Source organism: Martes martes, assembly GCF_963455335.1.
Source record: "Martes martes genome assembly, chromosome: X".
NCBI lineage: Eukaryota > Metazoa > Chordata > Mammalia > Carnivora > Mustelidae > Martes > Martes martes.
The window spans coordinates 81,571,877-81,595,150 of record NC_137897.1 but is presented as its reverse complement, the minus strand read 5'-3'; the positions used below and the strand labels follow the sequence as shown (position 1 = coordinate 81,595,150).

General features: G+C 39.0%; 1 pseudogene across 1 annotated transcript; it reads left to right on the top strand.

Annotated features, from left to right (window-relative positions):
* Window positions 1-208: 208 nt before the first annotated feature.
* Window positions 209-21,203, top strand: LOC308337449 (mesoderm-specific transcript homolog protein-like; annotated as a pseudogene). The gene is made up of 4 exons: window positions 209-331; window positions 772-1,376; window positions 1,481-1,749; window positions 20,859-21,203. The product of its transcript is annotated as a mesoderm-specific transcript homolog protein-like (transcript).
* The last annotated feature ends 2,071 nt before the right edge of the window (window positions 21,204-23,274 follow it).

Below are 23,274 nucleotides of genomic sequence, written 5' to 3'. Positions count from 1 at the left end.
TGGAATAAGTAATTATTAAGTACATCTCATAGGCATTCCAAAAGCACAAACATGGGTGAATTTTGGAAAAATAATAGTCAAATGAAAATTTCTGATAATAGCCCTGAATTTAGGGAAGCCATGACATCTTGGATTCAGGAAGCACATGTAAACACATTGTAGTGGAGCTATGACGTAAGAATAGAGAGCATAATAGCAAACAACGGGCATGATGCCTAAAAATGGAAAACCAAATAGTGTGACCACATCCCTGTTTTCATCAAGAAATGGAAGCCAAAAACAAGTGCTGAGAGAAAACAACTGTCAACTTACTGTTGTCTACCTGGCCAGAGTATCATTTGATAGTGAACCTATGATAGACATCAATATGGATCACCCAGAACCCCCTCCCAAAGACAGACTCTCTCCTTCATCTGCTTAGTGTACAGTCAGCTGGCAAATGTCACCTTAACCTTTTCAGTCATTACCTCAGCTACAGAGAGTCTATGTGCCCAAGCTCAGGGACTTCCTCTAATAGCCACATCCAATGTTGATCAAGGAAGGTTGATTAATATACGTCTGATTCCTTCTTCAGCTATTAATCCTGATTAACCCTGTACACTGAATACTGTTTCAGTTCTGCCTCCCTTAAGATCTTAACTCTGAAATACACATGAAAAAAGTCATAACTTGCAGTGTTTCTTCTAACCGACACCATATTAAAGGCACATCTTGGAAATTTTATTTAGGAAGATAAAAGATGATTTGAGATGCAAATAGAAATGATAATAGAATAAAGGGGAGTTTTGGGTACAGGTGGGGCTATGGGCTGTGCCCCTACTTGCTGCCTTTCTGCATATCCAACCCCACCCCCATTTCTCCTGTTCTTCAGTCATGGAAGTTGTCAGGCAAGTTTTTTACCTACAAGGGACTGTTTGTCTTCTCCCAAAACTACAGGTGTGGTTGAAGTCTTGAGATAGTTGTACTTTGACGTGGCTTTCCAATATCCAGCTATGATTGGCACAAGATTTGGGAAGGTCTGATCCTGAAGTTTCATTAAGTGATTGCCCTTGATTTCTTGGGCATTGGCTTCAGTGACAAACCAAGACCATATCAGTATTCCATATTTGAGGAGGCACTTTTGGGGTATCTGGGGCTCCAGAACCACAAGACCAACTTTTTGTCTCATGATTATGGAGCTTTGTTGCTCAGGAGCTGCTCTTACATGTTCCAGAAGAATGGATCTTGTCAGCTTACCATAAAGAGTCTCTGTCAGATGGAGGTGTATTTTCTGAGACTCACTATCTTCTCCTCCAAAACTTCTCAAAGTTGGAGTCATCCTGCCACCCATCCTCGCACAACTGAACTTCTCTGTCTTCTCCCAAGGTCTCATCCCAGTCTTTAGGCTATACACCTGACCCTCTGAGAATAAGCTGTGGGACATGTGGGCAGGGATAAGCAACAATGATGGGAAAACTTCACTATCAACAGTCTTTAACAGTACATCAACCAGAAGAAGATGCTCAGAAGATGCTGGGTGAGAGCTCTTGCTTCTGTAACTGGTCCCTTTCATTTTATTTATGGGTCATTGGATCCTGTGAATCTATATCCAGAGTTTTTGAAGCTGTACAGTAAATACTGCCATAATCCATGATGTCAATTCTGGATGACCACATTAGCCACTACCCACAGCTAGAGGATCCCATGGGCTTCTTGAATGCATATATGGTCTTCAACAGCTCCTTTCAAGCTGGGATGAGTAGATCCCCTGTATTACCTCCCCTACTCCCTTATCTGTTATATATTCCACTTAGGAAGCAATGCCCAAAAGAGGTCCTGGCCACTAAACAGTATTCTTTCACAAAAGTCCACCTGACTCACATATGGTAAAAAGCCTGCAGAAGCTCTGGCTAAGGGTGACCTAATAGTCCACCTCCCATTCTTCTGACATCTGAATGAGTGTATGGATTTGCCTTTGTTTTTGTGCTTCTAGGAAAGTCTGTTGAGGGGGAGGAGGGACAAGATGGCAGAGAAGTAGGAGACCCTGTTTCAATGGGTCCCCTAAAGTGAACTAAATATCTACCAGAACACTCTGAACACCCATGCAATCAGCCTGAGATGTAATATCATACACTTCTGGATCTCTGTGGAGGCAGAAGACATCAGTGGATAGGTAAACTGGAGTGGGAACACTCGGACTGATATCTATCAGGAATTCTGTTGAGCACTACAACTCATTGATGCAGAAAGACAGAGAGACATTATTAAAAAATCTTTTTAGCACTTCTATGGACTTTTTCTGAAATATTTAGAAATACTAATTTCAGGTCCATCCTCAATTAGAATTGTGGTAAAGAATGAAGAGAGGATACCTTCTAACTTTTCCTCGAATGGCTTTAAGGTCACATGCTTTTTTAAGTTCTCTAAGCAACACAGCTTCAAGTCAAAGTTAGTCTCCCTTGTCATAACTTTGGATTTCATTTCATCAGCTACTTTTACTTTATTTTTTTAGATTTATTTTATTTATTTGACAGAGATCACAAGTAGGCAGAGAGGCAGCAGAGAGAGGGAGAAGCAGGCTCCCTGCCAAGCAGAGAGCCCGATGCGGGGCTCGATCCCAGGATCCCGGGACCACAACACGAGCCGAAGGCAGAGGCTTAACCCACTGAGCCACCCAGGCACCCCTCATCAGCTACTTTTAATTATAGACATTTTGTTAAAGTAGATTTTGGTTTGAATAATGCAGTATTCTAAGTATACTTTAAGACTATGATTTACTACACATATATATTTTATAAGGATACTAAACCAGCATATACTCGGGCAGAGTAGTGAACTTCCCTTTGTTTTCTTTTTCCAATAGATACATGCTAAATTTCTAGCTTTCAATAACCATGGAGGGTAAATACATTGTAGGATTTCAATCCTTTGAAATTTATTATAATTTACATTAAACCCCCTTATTTCATCATGTATGCTAAGTATTCCACTTGAACTTTTAGAAAATAAGTTCTAAATAACCCTTGATGTGAATGTAGAAACTTGTAAAGGATGTCCCTCTGAGCCAAGCAATGAGATAAAAGCTAAGTAAACTAAAGAAATCCAACTTTTTCTTTAGCTCATTACAAGATAGATTAAGTCAAAGGGATTTGGGAAAAAAAAAAGAGCCTGCTGCATGAACTCCCAAGAAAAACTACCATAATATCAAGGGCAAGTAAATCCTTGTAAGTGGTGCCCAGAAGTTGCCAAATATTCTGGAAGAAAATTTTGTAAGCCAAAGGCTAACATGGTGCCACTTGATTTTCAGAGAAAGAGCTGTGAACCATTAGAAAAATAAAACTCCATTCTACCAAGTCACTTAATTTGTATCATGTTAATTATTGCTACTTCAAAATACCCATATTTGTCAAATAACTTAGAGATTTTTTTAAGATTCATGTATATTGTTCTAATACATATATTTTATAAAAAGTCATTTTTATTAATGTATTTCATTCTTTTTAAAATTTTAATTCCAGTAAAGTTAATATACAGTGTTATTTTGATTTCAGGAATACGATATAGTTATTCAACAAATCTATACATTATTGAGTGCATAATCACAAGTGCACTAGTTAATCCCGATCACCTATTTCACACACCTCCCCAACCATCTCCCCTCTGGTACATACCAGTTTGTTTTCAATAGTTAAGAGTCCATTTCTTGTCTTTGTTTCTCTCTTTTTTTCCCCTTTGCTCCTTTGCTTTATTTCTTAAATTCCACATATGAGTGGAATCATATGGTATTTGTCTGTCTTTGGCTGACTTACAAACTTAACATTATACATTCTAGTTCCATCTATTTCATTGCAAATGGCAAGATTTCATTATTTTATGGCTCAATAATATTCTGGTGTGTGTGTGTGTGTGTATAGGTACCACGCCTTTATTCACCAATCAATGGGCACTTGGGCTGCTTCCAAATCTTGGCTATTGTAAATAATGCTACTATAAACATGGGGGTACATGTATCCCTTTGAATTAGTGTTTTCATATTCTTTGGAAAATACCCAGTAGTGTGATTACTGAAACAAAATGTAGCTCTATTTTCTACCTTTTAAGGAACCTCCATACTGTCATTCACAGTGACTACACCAGTTTACATTCCCAACAGTGCAGGAGGGTTCTCTTTTCTCCACATCCTTGCCAACATCTGTCATTTCTTCTGTTTCTGATTTTAACCATGCTGACAGGTATAAGTTGATACCTCATTGTAGATTTCATTTGCATTTCCCTGATGATGAATGATGTTGAGCATTTTTGATGTGTCTGCTGGCCATCTGTAGGTCTTTTGAGAACCGTCCATTCATGTTTTTGCCTATTTTTAAATGGGATTATTTGTGCTTTTTTATATTAAGTTGTATAAGGTTTTTATATATTTTGGATACAAACCCTCTGTCAGGTATGTCATTTGCAAATATCTTTTCACATTCAGTAGGTTGCCTTTTAGTTTTCTTGATTGTTTCATTACCTCTACAGAAGATTTTAATTTTGGTGTGCTTAGTTTATTGCATGGCCTCGGGAGACACGTATTAAAAAATAATATTGTGGCTGATGTCAAAGAAATAACTGCCTGTGCATGCTTCTAGGATTGTTTTTTCAAGTCTCAAATTTAGGTCTTTTACCCATTTTTTTTATGGTGTAAGAAAATGGTCGAGTTTCATTCTTTTTCCATGTAGCAGACCAGTTTTCACAGCACCATTTGTTGAAGAGACTGTCTTTTTCCCATCAGACATTCTTTCCTCCTTTGTAGATTAGTTGACCATATAACTGTAGGATTATTTCTGGGTATTCTATCCTGTTCCATTGATCTATATATATATTTTTGTGCCAGTACCATACCGCTTTGCTTACTACAGTCTTATAATATAACTTGAAGTCTGGAATTGTGACATCCTTAGCTTTGCTTTTCTATTTGAGAATAGCTTTGGCTACTCAAGGTCTTTTGCAGATCTATATGAATTTTAGGATTTTCTGTCCTAATTCTATGAAAAATGCACTTGGTATCTTGATAGGGATTGCATTAAGTGTGTAAATTGCTTCGGGTAGTATAGACGTTTTAGCAATATTTCTTATTCCAACCCATAACATGGAATGTCTTTCCATTTGTTTGTGTCATTTTCAATTTCTTTCATCATTGATTTATAGCTTTCAGAGTACAGGTCTTTCACCTCGTTTGGTTAGGTGTATTCCTAGGTATCATCATTTTTGGTAAATCATAAGTAGGATTTTTCCTTAATTTCACTTTCTGCTGCTTCATTATCAGCGTATAGAAATGCAACAGATTTTTGCACATTGGTTTTGTATCCTGAAACTTAACTGAATTCACTGATCATTTCTAGTAGGTTTTTGTTTGTTTGCTTGTTTTTGTTTTTTGTTTTTTGTTTTTGTGGAGTCGTTAGGGTTTTCTATATAGGGTATCACATCATCTGCCTATAGTGAAAGTTTTACTTCTACCTCACTGCCTTGGCTGCCTTTTATTTCTTTCTGTTGTCTGATTACTGCAGCTAGGACTTCCAGTACTCTGTTGAATAAAAGTGGTGAGGATGGACATCCTTGTCTTCATCCTTGTCCTAATGGAAAAGCTCTCAGTTGTTCACCCTTGAGAATGATTTTAGCTGTGGGTTTTTCATATATGGCCTTTCTTATGTTGAGTTATATACCCCGTAGACCCACTTCGTGGGACAAAATTTTGTTTTGTCAAATGGTCGAGATGATTATATGACTTTTATCCTTCCTCTTATTAATGTGGCATATCACATTGATTGATTTGCAAATACTGTAGCCCCTTTGCTTCATCCCATGTTATCATGGAATACGTCCCACTTAATCATGGTGAATGATCCTTTTAATGTACTGTTGAATTGGTTTGCTAACATTTTGTTGAGGATTATTGCATCTATGTTCATCAGAGATATTGGCCTACAGTTTCAGGTTTTTCTGTTTGTTTATTTGTAGTGTTTTTGTCTGGTTTTGGTTATCAGAGTAATGCTGGCCTCATAAAATGAATTTGGAAGTGTGCCTTTCTCTTCTATTTTTGCTGGAATAGCTTGAGAAGAATAAGTATTAACTCTTTTTTTTTTTTTTAATGTTTGGTAGAATTTTCCTGTGAAGCCATCTGGTCCTGGACTTTCATGTTGAGAATGTTGTCATTACTGATTCAATGTTGTAACTAGTAATCAGTCTGTTTAAATATCCTACTTCTTTCTTATTCAGTATTGGGGGATTGCGTGTTTCTAGGAATTCATCCATTTCTTCTAAGTTGTCCACTTTGTTGCCGTATAAGTTTTCATACTATTCTCTTACAATTCTTTGCATCTCTGTGGAGTTGGTTGTTATTTTTCATCTTTCATTTTTTATTTTATTTATTTGACTCTTCTCTCTTCTTTTTGTGATGCATCTGGCTGAAGGTTTACCAATTTCGATTATCTTTTTGAAGAACCAGGTCTTGGTTTCATTGATCTTTTCTATTGATTTTTTAGTTTCCATTTCAGTTAGGTCCACTCTAATCCATATTATTGTTTCACTTCTACTAGCCTGGGCCTTTGTTTGTTCTTCTTTTTCTAGTTCCTTTAGGTATAAAGTTAGGTTGTTTATTTGAGATTTTTCTTGCTTCTTGAAGTAGGGAAGTAGGCCCATATTGTTAAAAACTTCCTTCTTAGAACTGCTCTTGCTGTGTTGTCCAAATTTCAGATCATTGTGCTTTCATTTTCAGTTGTCCCCATGTATTTTTATGTTTAGCCTCCAAGGGTTTGTGCTTTTCCCAGTTTTTTTTTTTCTTATAGTTGATTTCTAGTTTCATAGAGAAAAGATGCATGATATGATTTCAGGTTTCTTAAATTTATTGAAACTTGTTTTGTGACCTAACATGTGATTTATTCTAGAGAATGATTTATGTCCACTTGAAAATAATGTGTATTCTGCTGTTTTGGGATGGAATGCTACGTATGGATCATCCGGTCTAACGTGTCATTCAAAGTCCCTGTTTCCTTGTTGAGTATTTTGTCTGATGATCTATCCGTGGATGAAGTGCAGTGTTAAAGTCCTTTACTGTTATTTTATCACTGTCAATTTCTCCCTATATGTCCCTTTATTGCTTTTTGCCTTTTTAATTATCATGTGTCTTGGTGACACATTGTTAGGGATCTCTGTGATTCCTGGACCTAGATGTATTTTTCCTTTAGCAGATTAGGGACGTTTTTGGTTATTATTTCTTCAAACAACATTTCCCCTCTCCTTTCTCTCTTCCCCTTCTGGGATCTGTAAAATACAAATGTTATTGTGCTTAGTTAAGTTTGTAGAGCTCCCTTGAGTTATTCTCATATTATTCTTTATTCTTTTTGCCGTTTGGCTTGGTCGTTTTTCATGACCCTGTCTTCCAGATTGTTGATCCAGTCTTCTGCATCCTCTAATCAGCTGTTGGTTTCCCCTAGCGTATTTTTCATTTCAGTTGTTAAATTCTTCAGCTCTGACTGGTTCTTTCTTGATGTTTTCTGTCTCTTTTCTGAAGTTCTCACTGAGTTCATCCACTCTTTTCTCAAGTACACTGAGTGTCTTTTATCACCACTACTTTGAAGATTATCAGGCATATAGCTTATCTCTGTTTTATTTAACTCTTTTACTGTCACTTTGTCTTGTTTTTTCATTTCAGACATATTCCTCTGTTTCTTTATGTTGCCTAACTCGTTGTGATTCTTTCTGTGTATTAAGTAGATCAGCTACATCTCCTGGTCTCAAAAGTAGTGACCTCATGTGGAAGAGGTCCTGTTTTGCCCTATAGCTCATCCTTCCCAGTCATCAGAACTAGCAACTCCAGGGTTGTCCTCTGTGTGGTCTGCATGCCCCCTTTTATTGTGCTTGAGCTGTGATTGCCTTCAGTCCTACTGGCTGCAATGAGTCGCTTTGACTGCTGTGGGTGCACTGGTGAGGGTTTGCTCCCTGTGCTGTTGAGAGGTCCGGCTGCAAAACTATGAGTGCACTGGAGTGCGGGGGTTTGCTCACCCCCTCCCCCGGGCAGGAGTCGCCTTAGTGTGGCACTGGTCCTGGCTGAGGCTGCCTGCCAGGCATGGTAGGGGCAGGATCAACTTTGGAGGGATGCCCGATGAGGAGGTTGGGTTGGGTGGGACACATCCACTGGGGAATGTTAGGGCAGGGCACGCCATGCTAGCCAGGAAGATGGAGAGTGTTAGAACTGGCTCCTGCAAGTGTCTGGTTATCTAGGCTGAGGGAAGGGAAGAAAAATGGCACCCACCAGCACTTTTGTTTCTAGGGAAATCGATTGCCAATCCCTAACCCTTGGGCACACGTTCTAAGATTTGTCAATAAATCTTCACCATATATTCTGGGCACTTTCCAAACTACTGCTTCTGTGCTGTGTCTTGAGCTATTTAGCATGCTAGCTCTTTAAGGGTCGGGGTTCAGTTGCCTGTCACCCTTGGACTCTCTCTGAGTTAAGCCCCACTGAGTTTTAAAGCCTTTGGAGTTAACCCCCAATGGCTTTCAAAGCCAGACATAATGGGGACTTGTCTTCTTAGTGAGGGTCCCCAGTGCCAGAAGTGCTTGATGTGGGGTCTGGTCCTCTCACTTTTCTGCACTTTTAATGTCCTTCCCATTGGTGGTTAGTCACACCAAGGGTTTGGTTTCCAACCGCATCTCCACCGGTCCTACCCATTATAATGTGGTCTTTTCTCTATGACTAACTGTGGAAGATCTTTCCTACCAGTCTTCCAGTCATTTAAGAGAATTAGTTACATACAGGTACTTGTTTTCTCAGGGAGTCGATGGGATGGGATGAGCTCAAGATCCTCCTGATCCACCATCTTAGACTACAATCTCTAGGCCCATTTTTATACAGTGGATCATGGATTGACAGACTGTGCATAACTGATTATCCCAACAATTATGCTGACTAATTTTCATATTTTAAGTGATTTTTTATCCTTGGGATAAATTCCACATAGTCATGGTAAAGAATTATTATTTTTTTATGTTGCTGGATTAGTAGCGCTAATATTTTGTTGATAATTTTTGTATCTCTATTTGTAAGGAATTTTGATATGTGAGGCTTTTCCCCCCCTTCTTTTTAAAGATTTTATTTATTTAGTTGAGAGGGAGAGAGAGAGAGAGGGAGAGTAAGCATGAGCAGGGGGGAGGGCCAAAGGGAGAGGGAGAAGCAGACTCCCCGCTGGCCAGAGAGCCTGAAGTGGGGCTCGATCCCAGGACCCTGAGATCATGAACTGAACCAAAGCCAGGTGCCCCTTGTTTTCTTCTTCTTGTTATCACTTTGTCTCTATGAGTGCCAGGGTATTACTGGACTGATTATATGAGTTGGGAAGTGTTTCTTCCTCATCTATAGTTTGGGAGAGTTTTTAAAAGATTGAACACTGGGGTGCCTGGGTGGCTCAGTTGTTAAGCATTTGCCTTTGGCTCGGGTCATGATCCCAGGATCCTGGGATCGAGTCCCGCGTCTAGCTCCCTGCTCCACAGGAAGCCTGCTTCTCTCTCTCCCACTGCCCCTACTTTGTTCCCTCTCTAGCTGTGTCTCTGCCAAATAAGTAAATAAAATCTTAAAAAAAAAAAAGATTGAACACTGGGTGTTATATGCACCTAATGAATCATTGAACACTACATCAAAAACTAATGATGTACTATACAGTGGCTAACTGAACATAATAAAAAAATGAAAAAAAGAAATAAAAATAGGCAACCTCAAAAAAAATAAAGTTGAATGTAAGATTAAAAAATACAATAATAAAAAAATAAAAGTTGATGTTAAATCTCCTTTAAATGTAGAGAAGACCTCTTAACCATAGGAAATAAACTGAGGGTTGCTGGAGGGGAGGGGATTGGGGTGATGGGACTACATGGTGACTGACATTAAGGAGGACATGTGTTGTAATGAGCACTGGATGTTACATAGAACTGATGAGTCACTGAACTCCACCTCTGAAACTAATAATACACTCTATGTTAATTATTTGAATTTCTATTTTAAAAATATAGAATAGACCAGTGAAGCCATTTGGTCCTGGGCTTCTGTGTGTGTCTGTGTGTGTGTGTGTATGTGTGTGTGTGTGTGTGTGTGTGTGTGTTGCGGGGAGGGGGGAGGTGTGTTTCATTAGAATGTCAATCTCTTGTTATAAGTCAGTTCATACTTTCTATTTCTTTTTGAGTCAATCTCATTGCTTTGTGCCTTTCCAGTAATATGTACATTTCATATAGTTATCTAATTTGTTGGCATATGCTTTTTTGTAGGATTACCTTATAACCTCTCTTAAATTTGTAGCATTGGTAGTATTAAAAAATAAAATTCAGCTGAGTAATTTTAAAGACCTTATTGCCATTATTCAATGACTCATGAATCAGGCAGCGTTCAACCTAACAGAGAGAGAGAAAGGAGCTCCAAGCAACTGTACAAAGTGAAAGAGTTTTACAGGCAGAAGGGAGAAGAAACAAGGAAGTTAGACTAAGAAAAAGTGAATTGTCTGTGGCAATTCTTTCAGGGGATGATAGGCAGATTACCTAACTAGTGTTGATTAGGTCATTCCTAATTCACTGGTTTAAGTTTCCATTTCTGAGAGAGCTGAAACTCTAATTAAGTCTTGGTTTGATGATGTGCTGCTTAGCATAAATGACTTGCTTTGGGTCTGTTGTTGTCTTTAACAATTGTGATATCCCTTCTTCCTCCAATTTTTCCTTGGTCAATCTAGCTAAAGGTCTGTAACATTGTTTAATTTGTTTATAGAAAAAAAAAAAAAAAACTTCCGGTCACTAATTCCTGCTATTCTTTTTCTATGCTCTATTTTACTTACTACTACTCTTACCTTTATTTGTGTACCTTTATTTGATAGCTTGTATTTTCCTTTTCATTCATATCAGAATATTCTCTAATTACTGATGTGATTTTTTCCCCTTCAGTTCCTAAGTTATTTAGGATTCTATTGTTAATTTTTGTGAATTTCCCATGACTTATTATTACTGATTCCTACTGTCACACCCAGACATGGGCAAGAATTTCCAAGTCTCTTTTACTGTAGTAAATTACTGAATGAAGTTTCATATTAAAAAAGGCAAGAATCGTTTCATTTTTTGCCATGTTAAGACATCTATTATGACTTCCAGTAGAGAAAAGTAGGTAATTTTCTCATCCCCTATTAAGAACCCTCACTGGTGCTAAATATACACAGTGTCTCATTCTCATAAGGAGACGTTTTCAAGGTTATTCACTGCATTATCTTCTGTAATAACAAGAAAATATCCCTTCATGACATGAAAGTGTCTATCAAAGCATGGAAGAGTAAGTAATCTGTGGTCTACCCAGAAAATGGAATATCATGGATCAATTAGAACGAATGGGGCTGTACAATTATAACAAGTAGAAAGGCAAATCAAGTGGGAAAAAAGACGGCAAACAAATAAGTACTCAATTATATCTTTTGTTTTAAACTCACAAATATGTATAAAGAAAAAATATTTTTCTTAGAATACACAAGTACATGTAAATGCACATAATAAAGGTCTTGAACTCTGTACCATTGCCTGATGATGGAGTAACATATGACGTCAGAAAGAATGAAGATGGTGACAGGTGGTAAAACAGGACTACTGTAGTATTCTCATAATGTCTGAAATTTTCGCAGGGAGAATGACTACAATTCAGACATGTAACTCAGTGTTACATTTTTAAAGTCTATACAGAGAAGAAAAACATGTATAGAAAGCACACGTGAACAACAAAGCAAATATAGCAAAGTCTAAACAAGAAATAGAATTTGTGGCAACTAACTTTCAAAGTAACATAGAGAGATACTCAAATGAAGGAAAGGAGTCATCATAAAATGTAAGTACATGACAGCATAATTTTGGAATCTATAAAACAGAGGAGGGTGGAAGTACTTAGAAAATAAACAAATCCAAGTGGAAATTCTACAGCTAGAAGGAACCCTTACTGAGATGAAGAAATGAGTTAGAGTAGCACTTCTGGAGGTAGCACTTCTGGAATGGTGAAATAAGGACCTCTGACAATCCGTTCCTCCACAATATGCAATGAGAACACTGGAAAAAAAACTGTCAAAATCAACTTTTCAGAACTCTGGGAATTAAAGAAAGGCTTTCAGTCATCCCAAGAATATTTATTCAGGAAAAATGGTCAGATCTTACCATGAACAATAAGCTTTGTGGTATTTTAAATTGCCTATTCTGAACCCCTTGGCCCCAGATCTGTGGTAGCATGGAAAACCAACAGATCTGCAATTACGTTACCCGTGAAACAGCAGCCTGGCACCTCGTGGAGAGGCAGAAAGATTTGGAGCTCCCCAACATTCCCATCCTCAAAGAATTACCAATATTTGACCCATCCAGCAGCTCTCTAAAATGTTCCATGTTCAGACATGGCTTCATTTATTCTCACTTAGAATCCATTTTCTGTAAACTGGCTGGCCACAGGCATCAGAAAAAAACAAGCAGACAAACAAAAAACACTCAGCAGCAATTGTTTACCACTGCAGCTTCCAAATGCAGGGTGACTAGTTGGGGCTAATAAGAAGGGAGAGAAACCATATGAGACTCTTGACTCCAGGAAACAAACTGGGGGTTGCGGAAAGGGAGGTGAGTGGCGGGATGAAGTAACTGGGTGATGGGCATTAAGGAGGGCATGTGATGTGATGAGCACTGGGTGTTATACGTAACTAAAGAACATTGAACATTATATGAAAAACAATCTGAGGGTTTTGGGGGGGGTGGGGGGGATGGGTGACCCTGGTGGTGGGTATTAAGGAGGGCACGTATTGCATGGAGCACTGGGTGTTGTACATAAACAATGAATCTTGGAACACTGCATCAAAAACGAATGATGTATTTTATGGTGACTAACATAACACAATAAAAAAAAAAACTAATGATGTACTACTATACGTTGGCTAACTGGATTTAAATTTTAAAAAGCAGAAGCTATCCAAAATATTAAAAAAGCAAAACTGGGAGAAGAAATGTCCGTAGGATGCCTTGAAAAGTTCCAACATGTAACTAAGTTCTAGAAGGCCATGAAGTGAACTGTGTGCATACTCAAAAGATATCTGAGAAGAGCTAGCCCTCACTTCTAGCTGACAATAAGTCTCTGTACATGGGGAATCTGAAGGGTTAGGCAGAGTTATAAACTGCCTACCTGAACATTGAATTCATCTCAAAACATATGCCCAAAGCATCCTGATAAAGGTTGGAAGATTTATTGGTTCAAGGAATTTAATTCAATCTCTGTATAGTCATTAGCTCATCAGTAAGCTATCAGAGAAGAGAATCCAGTGTCCACAGATGAAAAAGTATCCAGGTTTTAATGCATTATTTAGGTAAAGTCACTATGCAAACCATAACAATGGCAACAAACAATAACAATGAATCTGGAGAGGGAGGTATCATCTGATTTATGGAGTTTCCACAATGTATAATTTTAAAGGTCCTATATATACAAGACAACCTACAAAATGTGCAAACCGCCAAGAAGGTATGGCTCATGGAAAAAGAAACAGTCAATGTAAACTGTTCCTGATGAAGCCTAGACATTGGCTTTCTCAAAGACTTTAAATCAACTTTTCTTTTAAATTTTATTTTGTTTTATTTTCTTAGTTAAATTGTTTAAGTATAGTTGACACGCAGTGTTACATTAGGTTCAGGTGTAAAACATAGTGATTCAAGTTCTTTTTCTTTATGTTATGCTCACCACAAGTGTAGCTACTCTCTGTCACCATACAATGCTATTACAATACCTTTGACTATATTCTGTATTCTGTGTCTCTTATTCCCATGACTTACTGACTCCATAACTGGAAGTCTGTATCTCTCTCTCCCCTTCACCCATTTCATCCATCCCCTCATCGTCATTCCCTCTGGCAACCATCAATTTGTTCTCTTTACTTATATGTCTGATTCTGCTTTTTGTTTGTTTGTTTTGTTTTTTAGATTCCTCGTATAAGTGAAACCATATGGTATTTTGTGGGAGGCCACGCAGTAGCTTGAGAGAGAACCAAACCAGCCCCTGACTCGCGCCTCCTTGAAACCTAAGGGTTAAAGCAATCCTGTGGTTAATAAGTTGAGGTGCTTGAGAATGGGCCTGTGCCATGGGTCTCACGCTCTCCTGCGTGACCACCCTCTGGGGCTTATCTGGAACAGGACATGCAGGCCTAAAGCCGTGAATCAGTAACTTGACTTGCTGTCCCTGCAGGGGCCATAAACTGCACCTGATGCCCTTTTGGCCCTTCTCTGTCTACTTATCTATAGGGAACTCATCTTTAAGCAGCCCTCTTGGCGTCATGATGTTTGCACATGAGCCTTAAGAAACCTTCTAAGGGGAACCTGTGGAAACTATTCTAAGAATGCAATGGATCACTGCTTCCTTGTGATTGTCTCTGTACGATACTTATACCAGAGCACTCTTCTGAATAAACTGGCATTGCTTGGACATCATCCACCTTGCCCCTCCTGTCCCCATCTCTTTGCGTCTCATCTTCATTTCACCATCCTCTTACCCTCTCGACCCTGGTCGTGTTGTCGTGCTGGCAGTGACAGTATTTGTCTTTTTCAGTCTGAATTATTTCACTTAGCATAATACACTCTTGGTCCATCCATACTGTTACAAATGGCACAATCTCATTCTTTTTTTATGGTTGCATATTCGTGTGTGTGTGTGTGTGTGTGTGTGTGAGAGAGAGAGAGAGAGAGAGAGAGATTTTCCTTATCCATTCATTTGTCAATGGATCATTGGGTTCCTTCCATATCTCGGCTATTGTAAATAATGTTACAAGAAACATAAGTGTGCATATAGCTTTCCACATTCGTGTTTTCATTTTGGGGGGTAAATACCCATTAGTGGAATTACTGAGTAATATGAAATTTCTATTTTTAATCCTTGGGGGATCGTCCATCCTGTTTTCCATAGTAGCCGCACCAGTTTGCATTCCCGCCAACAGTGCTAGAGGGCGCTCTTTTCCTCCACATCCTTTCCCACCAACAGTGCTAGAGGGTGCTCTTTTCCTCCACATCCTCAGAAACACTTGTTGTTTCTTGTCTTTTTAATTTTTGCCATTCTGACAGGTATAAGGTGATATCTCATTATGGCTTTGTAAATCAACTATTTATAAACATGTTTAAATAATTAAAGGAAAACACATCTACATGATTAAAGTTAAATGAGGAAAATATCTCACCAAATACAATAATTTAACAAGGAGACATTACTTTTAAAAAAAATTGAAGTTCTTGGGTTTCAAGGACAGTAATGAAATGAAAAATTCCCCCATTGGATCTCAATAGCAGATTTGAACTAACAAAGAAAGAATCAGTGAATCTGAAGGTAAGTCAACTGAGATTATCCAGAGTGAGGAACAGAAAGCCAAAAAAAAAAAAAATTAAGAAGATTGAACAGAGAGTCAGAGGCCTACACTGGGTGTTGTACATAAACAATGAATCTTGGAACACTGCATCAAAAACAAATGATGTATTTTATGGTGACTAACATAACACAACAACAACAAAAAATACACATAATGGGAGTCTCCGAAAAAGAGGAGATAGAGGAAGGTGCAGGGGGATTATATGAAGAAAGAACGATCAAAACTTCCCAAAATAGTTGAAAAGCATTAATCTACACATTCAAAAACTTCAGTAGATCCAAGTAGGATAAAGTCAAAGAGAGATACACCTACGCACAACATAATAACACTTTCAAAGCCCAACGCAAAAAGATGACTTTGAAAGCAATAAGAGAAAAGCAACTCATTACATTTAAGAGATCCTCATTTCTCAACAACAGCCATGGATACCCAAAGCCAGTAAGATGACATTTTTCAGGTGTTGAAAGGAAAAGACTGTCAATGAGGAATTCTATATCTAAAAAAACTATCCTTCAAAATTGAAGAAAAATTAAGACCTTTACATATTAACAAAACCCTAGAGATTCTGTCTTTCCCACAAGCAATACTAAACTGAACTTTCAGGCTGAAATAAGAGAACACTAAACAAAAACTCTAATTTACATGAGGAGTTAAAAAGCACCAGGAAAGGTAACCAGATAGGTAACTATAAAGAGAGAGCGTATGGATTTTTGTCCATTTCTTTTTTCTTATCTGATTCATGATATACAAAAAAATTGTAAAACTGCATTGATGGGCTTATAATAGATATACACATAATTTGTATAACAATAATAAGCTCTAAGAAAGAAGGAGAAAATAGGATAATAGTTAACAAAGCCTTTTTTTTTTACTATTGAAATTAAACCGGTATTAGTCTATAGATTAAGAGAAACTGTCAATTGTAATCTCTAGGGCGACCATTAAGAAAATAATTAAAGAATTTTGTAAAATTGAAAGTGAGGCAATTACCTTGTATAACAAAAATATCTGTTTAAACTTCAAAACGGGCAATATTAAATGAATAAAGGAACAAACGACATAAAATATACGGAAAAGAAATAGCCAAGTGGTAAACATGGATCCTATCTTCTCTTTAATTACATTTAATGTAAATGTACTAAGTCTTCCAATCAAAAATCATATATCTGTACAATGGATTTAAAAAGCCATTGTCTAATCATAGGCTGTCTACAAGGGACACACATTCGATTCAAAGTAGATTGAAAATAAAAAGATGGAAAAAATATATACTATGGAAAGAATAACAAAAATAACCCCCCTCTTTTTTTTGGCTATCCTAATATCTGGTAAAATAGAGTTTAAGACAAAAGAGAGTTACTGACCAAAGAAAGACAGTTGAGAATGATTAAAGCAACAATTCATAGGAAGGATATAATGATTAAAAATATGAATGCACCTAAGAACAGAGTGCCTAAATACATGAAACAAAAACTGACACAACTGAAGAGAGAAATGCACAATTCGTCAGTAGCTGAAGACTTCAACAACCCACTCTTACAAATGAATAAATAGAACAACTAGGCAGGAGATCAGCCAGAAATTAGGGATTGAAACAACAGTCTAAGCGAGTTATATCTAACAGATACCTGTAGAATACTCAAGAGAGGAATACACATTCCTCTCAATAGGACATGGAATATTCTGCAGGGTAGGCCTTGTATGGGCCATAAAATAAGCCTCAATAAACTTAAAAGGTTTTAATTTATACAAATGATGTTCTCTGAACAATATGCTAATACAGATGTTAAGAAAATGAGGTTGAAGGTGGATGTGAAATATTCATATCCCTTTGTAGGAAAGGGGTGCAAAATGAGGCCGAGTTGTATGATAAAGGCAAATTGCAGGAGAGTCTATACTGAAAATCTCATTTTTGAGGCAGGATGAAAACACAACAAAAGTGATAGAAACAGGACATCATTTGTACACATGGTCAGTCCTCCATACTTGGCTCTACTAAGTTTGGTGGAACTTTCTGGGCACTCAAAAAGGCTGCATGTATATAGTCAGTCTCAAGTTGACTTATGGTGGAAATGCGTGGTGCAGCTTTGCCTTTGACAGTTATCCAGTGTGTGTGTGTGTCTGAGAGAGAGAGTGTGTGTGTGAGTGTGTGTGTATGTGAGAGAGAGTGTGTGATTGTGTGTGTGTGTTGTGTACATGTGTATGCCTATCTATGTATACTCAAGTGTGTATATAAACATCTATATGTGTTTGCATGTATACATATATTTGTATATATAAATTTGTATTTATATATGTGTGTATCCCTATATTTTTATGTATGTATGTTTACAGACATTGGAAAATTAGAGAACAGTATGGTTTTGTTTCAGTTTGTTACCTACAGCTATCACTTCATGTAGTGTGATTGTAATAGCTGCTTTAATATCTTTTTCTTTCACTTCCAATACTTGTGTCATCTTTGTGCTTGCCTCTCTTGCTTGCATTTTCCCGTGGAATTTATTAACGTTTCCCTGGTTTTTCATATACTAATGGATTTTGAGTATATCTGGACATTTTAGTGTTCTGGTTTTAGAGAAAGTATCATGATATCCTATAGAAAATCTCAGAAAATCTCTTTTATCCTACAGAAAATCTCTTCTGTTAGAGAGATAGATAGATAGATGATAGATAGATAGATAGATAGATAGTAATGTTTTCCTTATTTTACCTTCATTTTAGGTTCAGTCCACAAATTTGTAAATTTTGTTGGCTGTTGTTCCAGTCTAGGTTCACATTTCAAAGCCTTTGTGATGCTATTCATATCTGGCCATATATGTACCAACCAGCGAGAAATGTGGGATAATGACAGTGGTCTACTTATTTGATCAGTACTCAAATCATTTAATATTATTTTTGGGTTCAGGTACATGCATGCACAGTTTGTCCAGAGCCCAGATCTTTATGCACAATTCTATGTGGTCATTTTCATGAGCTCCATTATCTCAGCAAACTCATTGGTGAATTCTAGGGCTTCAGGGTACCTATACTGATTTTGGCTAAAGTATTGCAGTTTAATTTCTCTCCTCTGCCTTGAAAGTTCTCTGATGGGTTTCACCTCAAAGCTAAATAGCATAAGTACAGAACTAGAATGAATAGGAGAAACAACAACAGCGTTGATGGAAAAGGAGTGTTTCTGTGGGAGCTTTGTCTGTCCACACTTGGTGTTTTAGTTTTCTAGGGCTGCCATCACAAAATGCCCCAGAGTGGGTGGTGTAAACAACAGAAACTTATTTTCCCACAGTTCTGGAGGATAAAAGTCTGAGATCAAGTTGTCAGCAGGTTTGGTTTCTTCCAAGGGCTCACTCCTTGGCTTGCAGATGGCCGCCTCCTCACTGTGTCCTTACAGGATCTTTCTTCTGTGTGTACACATTTCTGGTGTGTCTTTGTATGTCCAAATCATCTCGTCTTTTCTAGGACACTGGTCAGATTGGGTCAGGACCAACCCGTATGGTCTCACTGAACTTTAATTACCATTTAAAAGGGTCTGTCACCAAATACAGTCAAGTTTGGGGATAATGAGTCCTAGGGGTTCCACATATGAATTTGGGGGTCTATAATTCAGTCCATTAGGGGTAAATCTCCATGACCTTTGATTTGGCAATGGATTCTTAGATAGGACAATAAAAGCGTGAGGAAAGAAGACAAAACAGATAAATTTGACTTTGCCAGGCTAAAAACCTTTTTATGTCAAAGGATGTTACCAAGAAAGCAAAAACAAACTACAGGATGGTATAAAAATTTTGTGGCAAGCACGTATCTAAGAAAGGTCTAGTATGCAGAATGCATAAAAAACACAACCCAACAACAAGTAGACAGTCCAGTTTAAAAGTGGACTTAGGATGTGAATACAAATATCTTCAGAAAAGATATACAAATATGCAGTAAGGACAGGAAAATCAACTCAACATTATTAGTCATTAGGGAAATGCAAACAAAACCCCCATACAATGCCACAGCATACTCACAAGGGTGGGTGTAATAGAATTATTATTATTTTTTAAAGATTTTATTTATTTGACAGACAGCGATCACAAGTAGGCAGAGAGGCAGGCAGAGAGAGGGGGGGAAGCAGGCTCCCTGCTGAGCAGAGAGCCCAATGTGGGGCTAGATCCCAGGACCCTGAGACCATGACCTGAGCCAAAGGCGGAGGCTTAACCCACTGAACCACCCAGGTGCCCCAATAGAATTATTTTTAAATGAAAAATAAAACATATTGAGCAGAATGTGGAGAAATTGGGATCCTTGTGCATTACTGATAGGTATGTAAAATGAATGTCGTCCCTGTGGGAAAGAGTTTGAGAGTTCCCCAAAGAGTTAAATGCAGAATTACCATATGACTGACTCATGAATTCCACCCCCAACATTGAAAGCATTTATTGAAATGAAAACTTGTGTACACATGTTCATGGCAGCCCTATTCACCCTAACCAAAAGGTGGAAACGCCTCAAGTGTTCATCAACTGATGGACGGACAAACAAAAGTGGTATGTCCATACAGTGGAATATCGTGCAGCCATAAAGAGGAATCAAGTACTGATACATGCAGCATGATGGATGAACCTCAAAACCATTACGCTAAGTGAGAGAGGCCAGACACAAAAGGTCACATATTGTATGATTTCATTTGTATCCAATTTTAGGCAATATAGAATAAATGTAAACTAGGTAAATTCACAGAGAAAGAGAGCAGATAAGTGGTTTCTAGAATGTAGAGTCACAGATGGCAAAATGGGAGAGAACTAATTAAAAGGTATGAGGTTTCCTTTTGGAGTGATGGTGTATTTTGGGACTTGACAGAGGGGATACCTGGAGAGCACTGTGAATGTACTAAACGCCACTGACATGTACCCTCTAAAATGGTGAGTTTTTATCACAACAACAATAATGATAAACAGAATAAAGTGCTGAATAAAGTGCTGGCTTTACACTTTTACAAATAGTGAATTAACTCCAACATCTGCTAAATGCATCATTTAGTAAACCTTTATGTTCTTAATAGTGGGGCTCAAGTTATAGTAACAGTTGGGAATCCCACTAAATTTTAAAAGGGAGCCCCTGAAATCTTAGGGGAGCTAATGAATATAAAATAGAGGACAGAGAGGTTTCCCTTGCCTTACACATTGAAAGTATTGCCTTACCTCAATTCCCCATGGTCATGGCACCCATTGTCCTAAAGTGTCTATCCTACAGTGGGCATCAGCACTCTGACACAATGGTTAATAAAGTTAAGCTCAATCTTTGTCACTTATGAATGGGCTTGACAAAATGGGACCCAATGGACTGTCCCCACTAAAAACACTGATTACGGGCTAAGGAAAAATAAAACAGGGCCTATAAAGATTGAAATCCATTATGTAAGTTCTATGTAAAGAAGGAATGACTTCCCCCACGGCTTCTCCATTTGACCTTCTCCAGTTTGGCCTGTTCTTAGACGCGGAAAGAATGAAGGGTGCCTCAGGGTGGATTCCCACAGCCTTGGTACCTCAGGGTCTGGTCTCACACATTAAGGCCCCCATACCCAATGTTCTTGAAATTATGGACTCCATCCAGTCAGCAACTGCTAAAGGCTTTGCTATTATAAACTTGGCTAATGTGTTCTGTTCAGTGTCTGTATATCAACAGCACCTCAGTTGCAGTGTGCCTTCACTTCTGAAAGGACACAATACACATTTACCTGGCTACACACGGGGTACCTCAATGGCCCTGCCGTCGTCCACAATCTTTGCAGGCAAGATTGTAAGCACATCCACATTTGTCTAGGATCACACGTATGACATTACATGGATGACCTCTTCCTCCAAGGATAGGCATTTGGAACTGTCAGGACATGCAAATATTCAGAGGGGCTTACAAAAGGCAGGCAAGCCATTGTCCCACACATAGGGCAAGACCATGCCACCTTGGTTAAATTCCTGAAAATTAGTTGGTAAACCAAGGGTTGCTTCATCACTGACGCTGTCAAGAACCAGCTATTGACCCTCTTGGCACCCACAATGCTAGAACAAACCCAGAATCTTTAAGAATTTGTGGGTCCAGTAGGAAATTCCTCGTTTGCCAGTGTTAGCTGAGCCCACTGATCCCGTCATTTAAAAATTGGCCTGCCTTGAAAGGGCCCCCTACAACAAAACGCCCTAGAATCTGTCCAAATTACAAAACAGCAGGCACTCCTGTTGGGATCTGCCAGAGAGTCCTTCAGTGTAGATGCTTTAGCAACCTCCTCTCATGTCTTCTGGACTCTCAGGACCTCCTGTGATGACCATAAGTTGCTAGTGGAACTCTGATATAAGAAACACTTCTCCTCAGCCCCACGACATGAGACATGGGAGCAGCAACTGCTGGTTGCCTAATGAACTCTCTTGGACTTAGAAATTCTCATGGGCCCCAGGCCTGTGACACTCAGTAGCCAGTTGCCCATCAGGCCTTGGCTTACGTCGCAGCACCCCCACAAGTTTAGCAAAGCCAGCAAGGCAAGGCTTCCTTGTTACAGGTGGAGGTAAACCTGGGCCCCCTGGTATATCCCACTGGCAGGAGGGCTTGGCCTTCGCTGTTGTCACTCCTTTGCCAGATGCCATGGTACTGGAGGATGTCATCCCTCTCTCAGACCCCTTGGCTACCACGGGAGCCCCTTGGGATCACCTGAGGTGAAGAGTAATGGGTGTTTCTCTGGTTTATGACTGGAATTGTCACCATCACTCTGGTCATCTGTGATGGAGCTCTCAGCCCTTGACCAGGACATCTCTAATAGAAGATGGGACCCAAGGGTCAGCACAACTGACTGAACGTTGGGCGGTTACCTTAGCACTGGATGTGCCGGCCAACAGGCAGTCCAATCTGCAAATTTTTAAAAGACTATCCAGGTCGCTGGCATTGTTCTGGCTGTCTGACAGGGGCAGTGGCAGCAATGACAATTCGTTGTCCAAGACTGTCCCCTTTGGGCTAAAGAAATCCAGGAATATCTTACCCCACAGGCTCCCAAAATATAAATCAAGGAGACATGTTAACTCTACATATATGAAAGCCACAATACAAGGCCTCACCTAAGATGCTCCTTATCTGCTTTGGAGTTCCAGACGTTATTGGCAGTGACCGAGGCATCCATTTCACTTTTCAGGATACACAATGCTGAGCTCATGAACAAGCATTCAAGAGACCGTTCGTTCCCTTCCCTATCTGGCCTCAGGCTGCAGGACTCATAGAGTGCCACAATGGCTTACTTCCCGGACTTCAAATTCAGTGAAATAGAAGTGACCCATTTTGGTCATCTGTCACATGTCAGGGATGAATTGTAACAAAGTGTCAGCTCCGTTCCTTGGTGTTTGACTGCTGAGGGCTTTTAAACCTCGGCCCTCCCTCGACCCCAGTGCCCCACATCTGGGCAAGCTCATAAAAACACCCACATGTTCTCTCCCTTGGTGCCGTTTGGATGGGTGGGGTTCAAACTACGCAAGCCGCTGCCAGCACATGGAAACTCTCATGTTGCCCCCATCCATTAACCACAATAAAACTCCCAAACCAGTCTCCTTTCCTGTGTCTCTCAAGCCTGTTTTTTGGAGCTGCCTGGGAAGCCTGCCCTGCTGTCCCCACTCCTGCCCCACCCGACAAAAGCCTCATTATGTAAGTAAGTAAGTAATTACACTTTTCATATTCTCTTGGTGGTGTGTGTGGTTCTACCAGTCCTGACATTTGAACCAAATTTTGGGTAGGGGTCCATACTGTCTCAGAGTGTCTGCAACAGCTCTTCTCGTGATTATTCTAGTAGCACACTTGTGGCAGGTGTGCTCCCCATCCCTGAAACTTTAGTGTTTGTCAGATCCAAAGAGAGTGTGTGTCC